This window comes from Rattus norvegicus, chromosome 19 (genome assembly GCF_021556685.1).
Source record: "Rattus norvegicus strain SHRSP/BbbUtx chromosome 19, alternate assembly SHRSP_T2T, whole genome shotgun sequence".
Lineage (NCBI taxonomy): Eukaryota > Metazoa > Chordata > Mammalia > Rodentia > Muridae > Rattus > Rattus norvegicus.
Genome location: NC_141552.1, coordinates 7,780,872 through 7,794,861, shown reverse-complemented (window position 1 = coordinate 7,794,861; position 13,990 = coordinate 7,780,872). Strand labels below are relative to the sequence as shown.

The 13,990-nt window shown below is 37.2% G+C and overlaps 1 long non-coding RNA gene across 2 annotated transcripts in view; it reads right to left on the bottom strand.

Annotated features, from left to right (window-relative positions):
* Positions 1–792: 792 nt before the first annotated feature.
* LOC102548009 (uncharacterized) overlaps positions 793–13,990 on the bottom strand; it is a 68,405-nt gene continuing 55,207 nt past the window's right edge. Inside the window, exons 4-5 of one of the 2 annotated variants that reach the window (XR_015643520.1) lie at positions 2,700–2,836; positions 793–1,007 (exon numbers count right to left, since the gene is read on the bottom strand). This is a non-coding gene — a long non-coding RNA (uncharacterized LOC102548009). Of the gene's footprint in view, positions 1,008–2,699; positions 2,837–9,807; positions 10,142–13,990 lie in introns of those variants that run through there. The other variant, XR_015643523.1, reaches the window with a different exon arrangement.

The following is a 13,990-nucleotide window of genomic DNA, read 5'->3' as shown; positions in this document are numbered from 1 at the left end:
ATATCACTAATAAAAAGGTGATAATTGTCCTGAAAAGGCGAGACTGAGGCATATGCTCAACATCGCCCGTTCTGTGGGGAACGGACAGCCAAGGCAAAGAAAGGGTAAGAAGGACAGTGTTACAGGCAGGATGAGAGGAAGGAAGAGAAGGTTGGGAGCTGATAAACAGCAGGGTTCCTCAGACATGATGCTCTGCAACCCAGAACACGGCCCTGCTTTCCAAACAGGCAGCAGGCCTGGCTGCCTGATCAATGTCTCCTCATAGCCTCAGCCTACTCTTTAATATCATTACGTGTAAGTGAAATTTATGTTTGAGCATGCGTGCTGCCAGAAATATTTCCCTGTCGGCCATATTTCACTTAACAGCTCATTACTCAAGATTTGCTCTTAAATACAGTGGTTTTTACAGCTGTCTCTAGGTTCTATCAATGTACCCCTAAAAATCCTATAATAATATTTTCCACCTCATTGCTTTCTTTCTTTTGACTGTGTTGTAATAAAGCTCTGTGTCCGATAAGGGGAATTGACATTCTTGTCAAACTCCCAAACAGGCATTTACATAATGTTTTATTCACACAATTGCAGCAGCTTGCAGAAACTGAAGGAATTTACGTTTTCTAAATAATACATTTTCACTGGTTTTGGCATTTTTTTTCCTACAGTCTGCCACTCATTAACCACCTCTTCTGTAGCCCTACGGGTTCTATTCGTTAAGTAAAGGGGATAAAATTTGTTATTTGTTTCAAAAGATAAACAAAAATTCTTGCTAGGAAAGCAAAGTCAGAATGTGAGCCCTGGGAGCCAACACCATCTTTATTTTCGATTAGGGATTCAATAATATCCATTAATACTAATACAATGATAAACTCAGTAGCTACATCAGTGTCTTTAGTACTAGAAGTTGAAAGAACTTATGGAAATTACAGTGGTGGTTCCTCAGACAACTTTTCCAGCTGCTCCAGGACAACATCTGTACGTCCTGTCCAAAAGCCATTTAGTGTTTGCACCTGTAGAAGAAAACATCCCTGAGTCAAAGTTTTCAACATTTGTTCCACTCTAAATGAATGGGTGTCTTTTAATGTTTTGAGGCTGTGTAATTCTCAGACTCATTCATTCATAGCTAAGATTGGTAGATTTACGTTTCTGTCTTATCAGCTTTTGTTCTGGTAAGTCTTGATAGGAGTGCTGCAATCAGGAACCTCTCATGGAAAGTATCTTCAGGATGATTTTCAGTAATGATAATGGATGCTAGAATGCTTACTCCAAGGAGGAACATTATACACACACACACACACACACACACACACACACACACACACACACACAGAGAGAGAGAGAGAGAGAGAGAGAGAGAGAGAGAGAGAGAGAGAGAGACAGTCTAAAACACTAGCAGCAGCTGTTCCCTGGCATTCCAGTTATTTTACTGTGGTCTGTTTACATATAAAAGAGCATAGCAAACAGCACTGTCTATGAAATTGGATAACTGCTTTCTTCTTATTATTAGTCAGTTTCGGCTTCTGTTGCTGTAATAAGCACAATGACGAAGGCTCCTTGCAGAGGAAAGGGTGTGTTTGAGCTTCTAAGTTAGAGTTCGTCACCAAGGGAAGTCAAGGCAGAAACCTGGAGACAGGAACTAAAGCAGAGAGCATGGAAGGATGTTGCCTACTGGCCTACTTTCCATGACTTGCTTAGCCTAAGTTCTTATAAAACCCACTACCACCTGCTGGGATAGGCAAACATGGGGCTAGGCTCTCCCACAACAATCATTAATCAAAACACCCCAAAGACCTGTCTACAGACTGTCTCATTCTCTCAATTAATATCCTTTATTCTCAAATGATTCAGACTTGTGTTAATTTGACAAAAACAACAACACAATAATAACAACAACAACAAATGCACCAGCAAAATACTTCTTTCACTTTGGGAGAATCACTTAACTATTAACTTAGTTTGTCTTCTATAAAATGCCAATGATTACCTAATACTCCTTCCCTTCCAGTTCCGGAATCTCTGTTTCTGAAGCTTGAAGCTAGAAGAGCTTTATAGAACGTATAGAAGCATTTTCCTTGCTCTATGAGGAACAAAGGAAACTATAGCATTTTTATCTGTCTTGTGCCACTACGGAAATATTTGACCTCAACTTAGACCTTTTATGGCTCTCAGCAATTTCCTCATTAGTAAACTTTCTCCCTTTCTCCCTTCATGGCCTATGAGGGTGTTGTAGTACTGAGGTTGACCCTCCCACTCCTTTTAATAGGCATACATTAAATATCTGTATCTCAGCATGGTGGTGTATAAGTATATATGTAAGCCCTTTTGGATCTGGCTATGAAGTTGGCCTGCTGTAGCACCTTTCTAAAGAATTGTCACTCAACAGCTCTCTTCACGATTCTGAATCTTTCTTCATGAATCTGGTTTTATAAGACAGTCTCCCACATGCAATAGTTACAAGGATTAACATTTAAACATAGAATTTTTAAAATGTGTGCTTACTCAACAAAAGGCTTGCACACTAAAACACAGTAAGCTCTGGTCCCAACAAACTGGTAAATCATCTTGTTTATTTCAGGAGCCCTTTAATGGTGGGATAACGAAGACTTTCTCCTTGTTTGTAAGCAACCTATGAGTTTATTCACTGATGGACAACGAACTGGCCATTCGTTTCCATATCTTTCCATCATTTGCCATGCTTTTACCTTCTCTGGACACTTCCACGATCTCTACTGTCAGTAATGAGTCATCCCTTCTCACATGGAGTTTCCCTTGATGCATCTCGAAATCACACCAGCCCACAGGCAGAAGTGGTGACAGGAAAGAGAAATATAATTTGCCTCTTTCCGAAGAACATTGTATGGAAAGAAAGCAAAACAGAGCAAAAACAATCAGAGCTGTGACATAAAACTCTTTCCTAGACTCTCACAGTTTTTAAGCACTGATTTGTCAATATGCCTCCTTTTAGCCTTAATTTGTTTCAGCATGTGCTTTTGCCAACAGAATTCCTGTATCCTTGCCTTCAACATATGGAGTAGAGGTTTCTGACATTACCTTTCTGCTGCAGGCAGTGCCTAATTGGAAAGAGACTGTGTGCTTGAAATTGATTTACAGAGGAAAAAAAAAAAACCATTGGTGACTCAGTTGGTATTTACTAATTACCAGGGATCTTGGTACGAGCGAATTCTTCAACAGGATGAGAAGGTGTTGGCGTGCTTGGTGACTGATATGATTCTACTGTTTTTGTGCAATATTCTAACTGAGGCAAGAGAACACTCCACACCAATCTGATCTACTAAATGTTAAGACATTTATTGGTGTTTTGCAATGATAAAAACTTTAAGAAAGCTAAGTTAGAGAGGACTAAACGACCATAAGCTTATTATTTTTTTTTTCGGAGCTGGGGACCGAACCCAGGACCTTGCGCTTGCTAGGCAAGTGCTCTACCACTGAGCCAAATCCCCAACCCTCATAAGCTTATTATTATTAGTTGTACTTATCATACTAGATGTTAACCAAGATAACTCAGAGCAATTGTACCATGTATCAAAATGAAATTTACTGATGTCTTAAATACACAAATACTGAAGGAAGGGTTGGGGATTTAGCTCAATGGTAGAGCACTTGCCTAGCAAGCGCAAGGCCCTGGGTTTGGTCCCCAGCTCTGAAAAAAAGAAAAGAAAAAAAATACTGAAGGAAAAGGCTACTATGTATTTTAAATTTTTTCTTAAAAATGCAAAGTTCTAATTTGTATATAGAAAATATTTCATTTTAGACGTATGAATAGTTATCCCTTACTTTGCTTTACTTCTGTGCATTTCTTCTAAATATGAATAAAAATTCCATACACTGTGTTTCTGCTGTTAGAGCTCAATTGCAGAAAAAATGGTCTTTCCCAATAGCTGTGTTTCTTTAGAAAACAGTCTGTCTCCATTCAGAAATGCAAGCATCATTGTACCACCTGCATTTTTAACTGATACATAGGAGAAATAAAATATGTCACCCCCATTGTGAAGAAAATTGTGTTTGTTTATAATAACCAAACATTTGAAAACAGATTACAGTAGTCACTGTGCATTTTTAAAGGAGGAAATTACATAGCTAATCTGTCCAGAGTCTCATACCACACCAAGCATTTGGTATCGTGGATGTCTTATACATAAGCATTATTTATTTTGCCTCTATATCCCCTTGACTATTTCTAACATTACCTGCCAAGGTAATTATTTCAAAACCTACCTGCTCTTGCTTGGGGGCAAACAGCACATTGGTCATGTTGATCATGGTGAACATCGGTTTTCTCATTATAAAATAATTCCCTTATCCTTAGAGTCCCTGTGGAGTCTCTGGAATTGCCCTCGATTTACAAAGCAGTGGTGAAGGGTTGCACTTCCCTGACTACTTAGTTAAGATTATAACACAATAAAATCCTTTACAATGAAATCAAGCCGTAAAATGTAACCCAGTATGGGTCAGTCTCGTAACTCAGGAATGAGTGGGAAATACAAAGATAAAATAAGCATGGTAGAAGTCAAGCTTGCTTCCAAATCCAAGAAGATCTAAGCAAATTGGAAGACAGAAGCAGGATAGAGATGAAAGCCAAGAAGGAGAATTCTAACAAACTACAAATCTTAGGTCTCAAGTGGCCAGGCCTTGAAGCTAGGTGATGACAGGATAAAGTCTGAAATCAGGGAAGAAGCTTGGGCTTTGAAGTTAGATATTAGGCTTCTATTCATGCTCTACTCTTAGATTTGTCTCAGGCATGCAACTTAAGTTCACGCTCTGTTCCTCTTTTCACTTTTCTCTTTCTCTCTTTCTCATATAAAGATAGAAAGCAATGCCTATTTGACAAGAATTTGAAGAACTAAACTAAAGGATGAGAATCAAATAACCTTTCCTCTTGCTCTCTTGGAATGTAGCTGACATTCAGTTATGTGATCCCTCTCCCACTGGGTTGGTCTTATTGTCTGGTCTTTTAAAGACAGGACTTTGATAGTTCTGGGTTAATCATTGCTATATTAGATCCTGTTATGAAGGATTTTTCTTCATCAAAATTTCCTTTAATAGGTGTGTGTGTGTGTGTGTGTGTGTGTGTCTGTGTGTGTGAGTGTTGCATATTATATGTTTTGTCTGTATAATGTATGTAGAGAGGATTGGGCATGGTATGTCATACATTCATGTGCTCTTTTGTTAGATGATTTTTGTCATAGAATTGATGGAACAAAACACAATACAGAAAATTTTAATGTGTAAAAACAAAGATGAAGACTCTTTGCAGCTATTCAACAATATTCTATTTTAAATATCATTTTATAATTGTGGAATAAATAGTTACTTCATTTTATTTTATTTTGAAATAAATTGTAGTGGCAGGGGTACCTGCCTTTAATTCCAGCAATTGAGAGGTAGAGGCAAGCAGATCTCTGTGACTTCAAGGCCAGTTTGGTCTACATAATGAGTTCCTGGATATCCAGAGCTATAGTAAGACCCTGTCATAGCAACAATACCAGCATAACAATGACCATGGTGGTGGTAATAATAATAATAATAATAATAATGATGATGATGATGATGCAAATTAATAATGGCACCAACAGCAATTCATCATTAGAAACTTCCTCTATTATTAGAAAATCTGTAGTATTTTTTGGAAAACTGTATTTGCTAAAGATACAGAAGAGTACTTAGAGTAATCCAATCACATTTCCTCAGAAAGCAGAAGCATTATTTATATGGCTGGTGTGGTAATATAAACCTTTATTTCCAGGGCTCTTAAAGCAGAGGCAATCAGGTCCCTGTGTGGTCACAGCCAGACTAACTTACATAATGAGTTCCAAGTTAACCAGAGCTTCATAGAGAAGCAGGAAGAGGAATGGGGGTGGGGTGCATATAAAGAAGGAGTAAAAGAAAGGTTCGAAGAACTCTTATTTTGCAGATATTAAGAACTGATAATGGAACTGTATGGAAATTAAAAGTTACTGCATAACAAAGGAAACAATTACTGGAAAGAGGATAGAGCAAACAGAATAGGAGAAAACATCTGTAAATTAGTCTTCTGGCAAATAACCAGTATTCAGAATACATAATATTTTTAAAGCCAAATATAGAAAAGTTTTGAGTATTTCAATCAATAAGCAGGTACATAATAGAGCAGACAGGTTTCCAGAAAAATTACGAATGCCTAATGGAAATATTAAAAACCTTTACCATCCTTTGACACTAGAAATTTCATACTGAAATTATCATGTGATTGCATCTCACCCAGTCCAAAAAAATAAGCATCGAATATTGAAGAGGGTGTGGGAACCAGGAGTATTGCTGCATTGCTAGTGGCCATGTAAACTAGTACAGCCACTATGGATGGTTCTCAAAAAATAAAAGTAGAGATATTATATAGCCTATCTATATCACTTCAAGATATATACAAAAAAGATGAGTCAGCACACATCAGATGTACTGATATATCTGCAACCATTTCATCTGCGTTCACATTAGCCAAAGTGTAGAACCAGCATAGGTACCCACAGACAGATGAATAGATTTTTAAATGTGGTAATATACATAATGAAATTTCAACCACAAAGAAGAATTTTTATATCATTTTTCAGGAAAATGGATTAGGCTGAATATCACAAAGTTAAGAAATTAGGCCAGACTTATAATGGCAAATATTACGTTTCCCTTCATTTGCTAGAATTCATATTTAACAAACAACAGAATATAATAATCGACACAATGGAAGAAATATATTTTGAAGGAAAAAGGACTGACAAAAAAAGGACAAAAGAGACTGACAGACCAAAAGGGGAGTTGAGTATGATCAAACTACAGGATACATATATACACATATATATATATGATATATAAATATTATATATTACTATATCATAAAATATTTATATAATAATTCTTATGCTATAATTACTCATATTGAATACTTATGTTATAATTATAAATATTAAATTTATATTTTATAATATTTATATTATAATTATAAATATAATACTTATATATTATGTGTATCATAATGAATGAAGCCCAGTACTTTTGTGTAATGAGCAGGCACTGACAAAACAAAAGTAATCAATTTCTGCTGTTACTTTTGTTCACATTTTTTCAATTCCACTTCTATTTATATGAAAAATAAATAATTAAAGAGCTTCTAGTTTATATAAAATGCCCAAGAATGGGTATCAGATGTGCCAACACATTTAGCCTCATTTTGATTTGATGGTCCACCGAGATGCTCCTAGACTACATATTTTAACTCTCAGTGTTCTAATTAGGAAATAATTAAAGTGAGTTTACAGGGTAGTAAATAGTGTCACTGAGATTTTGACTCAGTTTCGTTTCCACTTTCAAACCACGAGAAGTTGAGAACGTGGGTGAACGAGCGGGCATGGGGCTGCTGTCCAAACGTTTCAGCTTGGTTTATTCCCAGAACAGGGAAATGTAACTGAAAGTTTCATGCTTTATAAAAACAGTGTGGCAATGCTCCCTTATCACATGGCACTTGTATATAATCAGGAGTTAACCAAATACGAGAGCGAGGTGAAATGCATATGTTCAACTTATTTCTAGTGATTTTTGTCCTCTGCAATGACATGTTAAAACCATTTTAGATATCGATACTGCTGTTGATTTAAATCGACATGCCTGTGGTTGCGAGATCTTTATCTAATCTTAGATCAGGGCAGTCAAGGCTGCTTCCTGAAGGGTGAAATATTTTATAAAACAGTATGTCCTGTTTCGAAGGAGCTATGTCATCTGTGTTTTTAAGGAAGTAAATTAGTTGTTATATATTATGCATGGATTGTCCTCAGTCTCTGATTTATAGATAGTCTTCAACATGTAGACAATTCCAAACAACATGAAACAATTCATAGCATATGCTCACACAGAAACACTCTTTCTTTGCTCTCTGGTCAACACTTTTTGCTTCTACACAGCTAAGTCTGAGTTTCAGATTCAGCCCTTAAAAAACTTCCTGAAAACATGACTACTGGCATGCTGGACATGTTGCACACATTCTGTTAAAAAATTTAATATTTCTCCCGAGTAGGTATATTTCTGGCCATGAGATACAGATTTATAAAATGAAACTCAAGTAATTTGGTGTAGTGAGTCTTTATACTGCATAGGACTACTTTCTATGATTTTTATCTTACTTCTAACTCATACGGGCATCCTGAGAGGCTTAAAGAAAATGGAAATGAAAATAAATGTCTGGAATCGAGTTTTTCATTTGCAAGTTTTTTTAAGTATGGAAATGTTTATATAGCAGAGATTTGGAAGGAAAACTAGATAAAATAGAGATTTAGAACATAAGATATACTACATTCATAAATCCAATCTTCCATTCCCAAAGAAAGGGTTTAGCAAAATACACTAAATAGAAATTCTTAGCATTTTTGGCCACACTTCAATTGAGACATTTTTGTCCATATTCATATCAAGATATCCCAGATTTTAAAAGAAAATCAAAGCCATACGCAAACAGCATCACCAATATCTCTTCATTAGAGTAAGAAGATGAATGAGAATGTCCTTGTCATTTTGAAGGCTAATACGATTTATCTCTCACAGTTGTGCTTGGATCTGAAATTTAAGTGTACATAGAGTCAACAGGAGGAACGCATACAATTAACTTATTACAAGTTTTCAATGACACGAGGCCTTAGTGAAGAAATGTAGACCCCCAAGTGTCGTTAGAGTCAGTTATAACAGACTGAACTGGACAAGGTTAGCAGATCATGAAGAGGATTCTGAATGCTCTGAGACATATGAAAAATAAGGGCTATATTCAATGCTCACTCAGTCTCTATTTCCAACCCTTCAGAATAAAGAAAGTGGCCTTTCCTTTTGCCCTGGTTGCTCTGTTGCTTCAATAAACAAATGATCAAAAGCAACATGGGACAGGAAGGGTTTGTTTTGTTTTACCTTACACTTCTCTTTCACAATTTGTACTGAAGGCAGTCAGGCCAGGAGTTCAAGGCAGAAACCTGAAGGCTTTTACTGAAGCAGAGAGGATGGAAGAACTCATCCTGTTGGACTGCTTCCAACAGCTTGCTCTGCCAGCTTTCTTAGTGAACCCAGGACCACCTGCCTAGGGGATGGTGCCACCCACAGTGGACAGGGCCTTCCACATCAAAACTCCATCAAGAGAGTGCCCTCATAGACATGTGCTTGCAGTCTAATTGGAACTTATTCTTAATTGATGTTTCCTCTTCTCAGATGAATCTAGCTGATATCAGATTGACAAAATTAATCAGAACACCTTCTCTTTTATTGAAGTGAGACTTGACATGAAGACTTTGTCTTGGCTTTTAAAAAAAGAGCATAAACATCAGAATGGTCATCATATACCTGTCATTTTCCTAATACTGTTAATTCAATCAATAAGCCAAAATCTCTTCCCCATGAATAGACTTTAATTTAAACGGTTGTTTCCAATGGCCTGTATATTTTCTATTCTGAGAAAATGGTTCTTCATTGTTATTGCCATTGTTCAATTTAGAGCCGCTCAGTGGAATGATTGTTTCACTCTTATTACAGTTAGGATCTCTATAGATTTTTAAGAATTAGGCTAATAATTATGTTTCAAAAATATTCTAGCAGTTATATGTTTTGTAAAGAAATTTCAATCCAGCAACATGGCTTCTCTGGAAAGGAAGGGATCACATCCAAAGACCTAGGTCTTTGTGATCAGGCTGGCATACAGGAATGCTACACATGTTTAATTCTCTAACTGGAATATGCACACCCTTAGTACAGACCTTTAAGGTAAAATTAGTTTGTAGAAGGAAGCAGCTATGTTTTAAAGTGACATCTAATTGAGGGCCATGCAAAGTGAGAAAGATTTGACTGAATTAGTCAGAGATAGGGTACTCCTAATTCTCATAGAGCAGTGCAGGAAAGAGGAGCTATTTAAGAAAAGGGGAGAGAAAGAGTCAGTCAGTGAGTTGGCTGTCAGTTGAATTGAGTGCAAGGGAATTCAGTCAAGGAGTTGGGAGTCCGTGCAGGGAATGCATTGTAGTGCAGTTGAATTCGTTCATGATTTCACGCAGTTCAGTGTAGATCAGCAGAGGGCAGCTGAAGCCAGAAAACAGAAGGAGTCTGAAGAGTTGAACAAATGGCCAGAGTTAATCTAAAGCAAAGCAGAGCAATTCGGTGAGAAGCTGAGGGAAACCAAATCGAATCAGTCAGCTTGGGGAAGAGTTTGAACCAGAAGAGCTGAGTTGAATCAGCCTTTCAGAATTTAAAAAGAACTATAAAGGGTGATCCTATTCTGCAGTAAACCTTCAAGACAGTTATAGCTGCCAAATAAAAGTTACTTTTACACTTTCTATCACTAGCATCCCTAGAGGGATTATCTTCTTGGAACATGTCATAGCATGTCTCATAGCCCCTACCCATTAGGGACATAGATGCTGGAAAAATATCAGTGCAATAGCAAGGAGCTTGGTATGTATATTTCTTAGTTAAATAAGCATGAAATATGGTTAACCAGTTGAATCTCTCAAGTCATGCAATAATTAGCCACTCCAAGTTCAATGGAATTTTGGTTTTAAAATACTTTAATTAGGTGCTGCTAGCTGGCTAGAATTGACACCATGACATAGATAATTCCTATTAGATAACGTGAGAGTTTTGCCATAAAGTGATCACACCTTTATTATCTTTGACAGTTTGTAATGCAGATTACATTCTTGTGCAAAATATAAAAGGTGACTGCTATAAAATACTATAAAGATATCAGGCTGATTATTCTTTTATATTTAAAATGTCATGTGGTAAAGGTTATTTCCACTCATTAAAAGTAAATGCATGTGACCATATGTTAGGGCACTTTTGAATTTAAAGTATATCCAACGGAAATTATCAACAAATTCAAAAATACCCAAAAGAAAAATAGGTTCCTTTTGATTTGCCAAAGCATCTTCTTTCAATTAAAATGTCATTATATTACACTCTCACTTGACACTTCATTATGATAAATCTGATACTGAAAACAGTAAGTCGTTCTATATATAAATTTGATGGAATTTTGATATTAAAATGAATAAAACCTGTCAATATCCTAGAAACAGTATATCAGCAAAGAGGATTATTGGTTTACCCAAATAATAATGTAACCATTAAGAGGATAACATTTTCCAACTGCAATTACATGCCCTAATTTTAAAAGGGCTATCATTTACAATAATTGGCAGATTTGGTCCATATTTCTTTCAAAAATTCATTTCTTCATTATGCCTCAAAACAATTTATGGTGCATTTATGTTGGTGAAGATAATTTGCTTTTTTATTGTGAATGGAAATCAGTAATTACATACAATCCCATTTTCTGCAGACATAAAGTTAATTCATGGTAGTAATTTTATACAGAATATTAGCTTCTGTTAGTTATGATGAAAATGTAACTGTGGTAAATGCCTCCATTATAACTGAATTTCCTTGGACTTGATGGAAAAAGAAATGTTGGCTTCATAATAACAATTCCATGGGCAACTCTGTGACAGGCCTGCAGATCACTCTGTCCCGCTGGCTGTGTGAGCTACAATGTCCTTTGACTTTGGCTAGAGTTTTCTATTCTGTTTTAGCTTCCCTCTTCCAGTACTATGCTTCGTTGGGTGAGCAACACTTCTTTTTTTTTTCCATGCCTGAATTTTATACCTACAATATGGAGAAAATCATAAGAATTATCTCATGTTGATGGTAGGATAAAATGAGAAGATGCATAAGCACTTCTAGATTGTTCTCTGTATTTGTAGCTACGTTGCCACTAGCTAGGAAACCTCAGGCCAAATGGTGTAACAAAGTACATCTTCCTCACCAATCTTCCTTCAGTAAGTTGCAACTATTAGGAGAGACCTTAGAATACAAGCGGAAAAAGGAGAAAGGTGAAAAAAAGGATTTTTAAGTTCTATGAAAATTCTTCTTGAAACTTTGTTAGGGACTGTACTGACGTGTTAATTATATTTTTCTTCCAATCCATTAAGAAGAAATGCTTCTCTTGTTAGGGATGGTTGCATGTGTCCACTTCTCTCAGCTCTAGGAACCCAACTGGTGGAGACCAGTCCAGGCCTTGAGCGTGCTGCCTGAGTCTCTGTGAGTTCATATGTGCGTCATCGTGTTGATTGAGAGGGCCTTGTTCTCTTTATGTCCTCCACTCTTTCTGGCTCTGACATTTGTTCCCTCTTCTCTTCCCCCGTGTTCACTGATATCCGAGAGCAGAGAATTGATGGAGACATTCCATTTAGTTCTGAGTATTCCAAGGTTTCTCATCCTCTGCCTCCTTTTCTGACTGTGGCTCTCTATCTGTGTTCTCATCTGCTGCAGGAGGAAGCTTTGATGATGGCTCAGCAGTGCAGTGCTCGGGAAGCATAGCCAGACACAATTAGGAGTCATTTTATTGCTATGCTCTTTGAGTTGAACGGTAGTATTTTGTTTTCTCCTAGGTCACCGGACTACCAAGTATCATCTTCCAGTTCACCCACATCATTGGTTCCTTTCTTTGCAGTAGACCTCAAAACAGATGTAGATTGGTTTCTCCTGTAAGCTTTGTGCTGCTATTACACTAGTATATCTTGCAGGCAAGACTCCATTGTACATTGAAAGATCTGCTGGTGTTTCCTCCTTTGGTAGTATGCATAATACCTTCCTGGACCAAAAAAAAATGTTATCGTGCAGGGATAGAGGTGCTACGTAGGCACAAGCTTGACTTTTCTGTGTCCAACGAGTTCGTGTGTGTTCTCTCCAGCAACTGGGTCTTACTTTGTCATGACAACAGGCAGGATTGTTCAGTTTCCCAGAAGATCCCTTTGGAGAACAATCCATTTGCAAGGAACCCATTCCTAGTATTGGCAACTTGGTCACAAAAGATGAAATGTAGTAAGATGACATTTAAAAAAAACTTTTTCAACAAAAAAACAAACATTTTCACATTATCTCTTAAGACTTTGTTTTTTCTGGCAGTTCTGGGGAAGGAATGTTCTGCCTTACGCCTATGAGACAAATGCCTCAGCACTGAGCTATCTATCAATCCTTTGAAATTTTGGGTTCTTAAATTCGGAAACCTTCTCAGTAAGTTGCTGAAACTCCTCTTGAATTCACTGTTCCCCAGGTAGGCCTTGAACTTATTGTCATTCTGTCTTAGGCCCAAGAGTAACTAGAATTACAATCACAATAGACCTGGCTATACCTTACATCCAAATATTTTTGCTTGTTGGCTATGCTATTGCTTAGTATAGAGCATGTGGGACAATCTTAAATGGGATTAGGTGAAACCAGCAGTCTTTCCTTACTTCTGGAATACAGGGAGCGCTCTAGTCTTTTGGTTTTAAGTATATTGTCAGCAGCAGAATTTTCAGAGATGCCTTATCTAGCCAGAAAACCCCCTCGTTCCCACCTCCACCCTCCATTTGCTTTGGCACATTATCATGAATGTGTGTTTAATTTGGTCAAGTACTTTCTCTTTGCCAATTGATATAGTGATATGTGCTGAATAACACTGATTTCTTTCATTTTAAATGTTAAAGCCACTGAGATACATTCAGCTTGGTCATAACACATTATAATGTTTTAATGTATTGCTACTTTGAGCTAAATCATGCCGTCCATCATGCTTGTGGACAGAGCTGTGCTTCCTTGTTTAGCTTTCCAGTCGAGGTCATACTGTTCTCATAAGCCACATTTTTTTCCATCTTTATTAACTTGAGTATTTCTTATTTACATTTCGATTGTTATTCCCCTTCCTGGTTTCCATGTCAACATCCTCATATCCCTTCCCCCTCCCCTTCTATATAGGTGTTCCCCTCCCCGTCCTCCCCCCATTACCACCCTCCCCACAACAATCACGTTCACTGCAGGTTCAGTCTTGGCAGGACCAAGGGCTTCCCCTTCCACTGGTGCTCTTACTAGGCTATTCATTGTTACCTATGCAGTTGGAGCCCAGGGTCAGTTCATGTATAGTCTTTAGGTAGTGGCTTAGTCC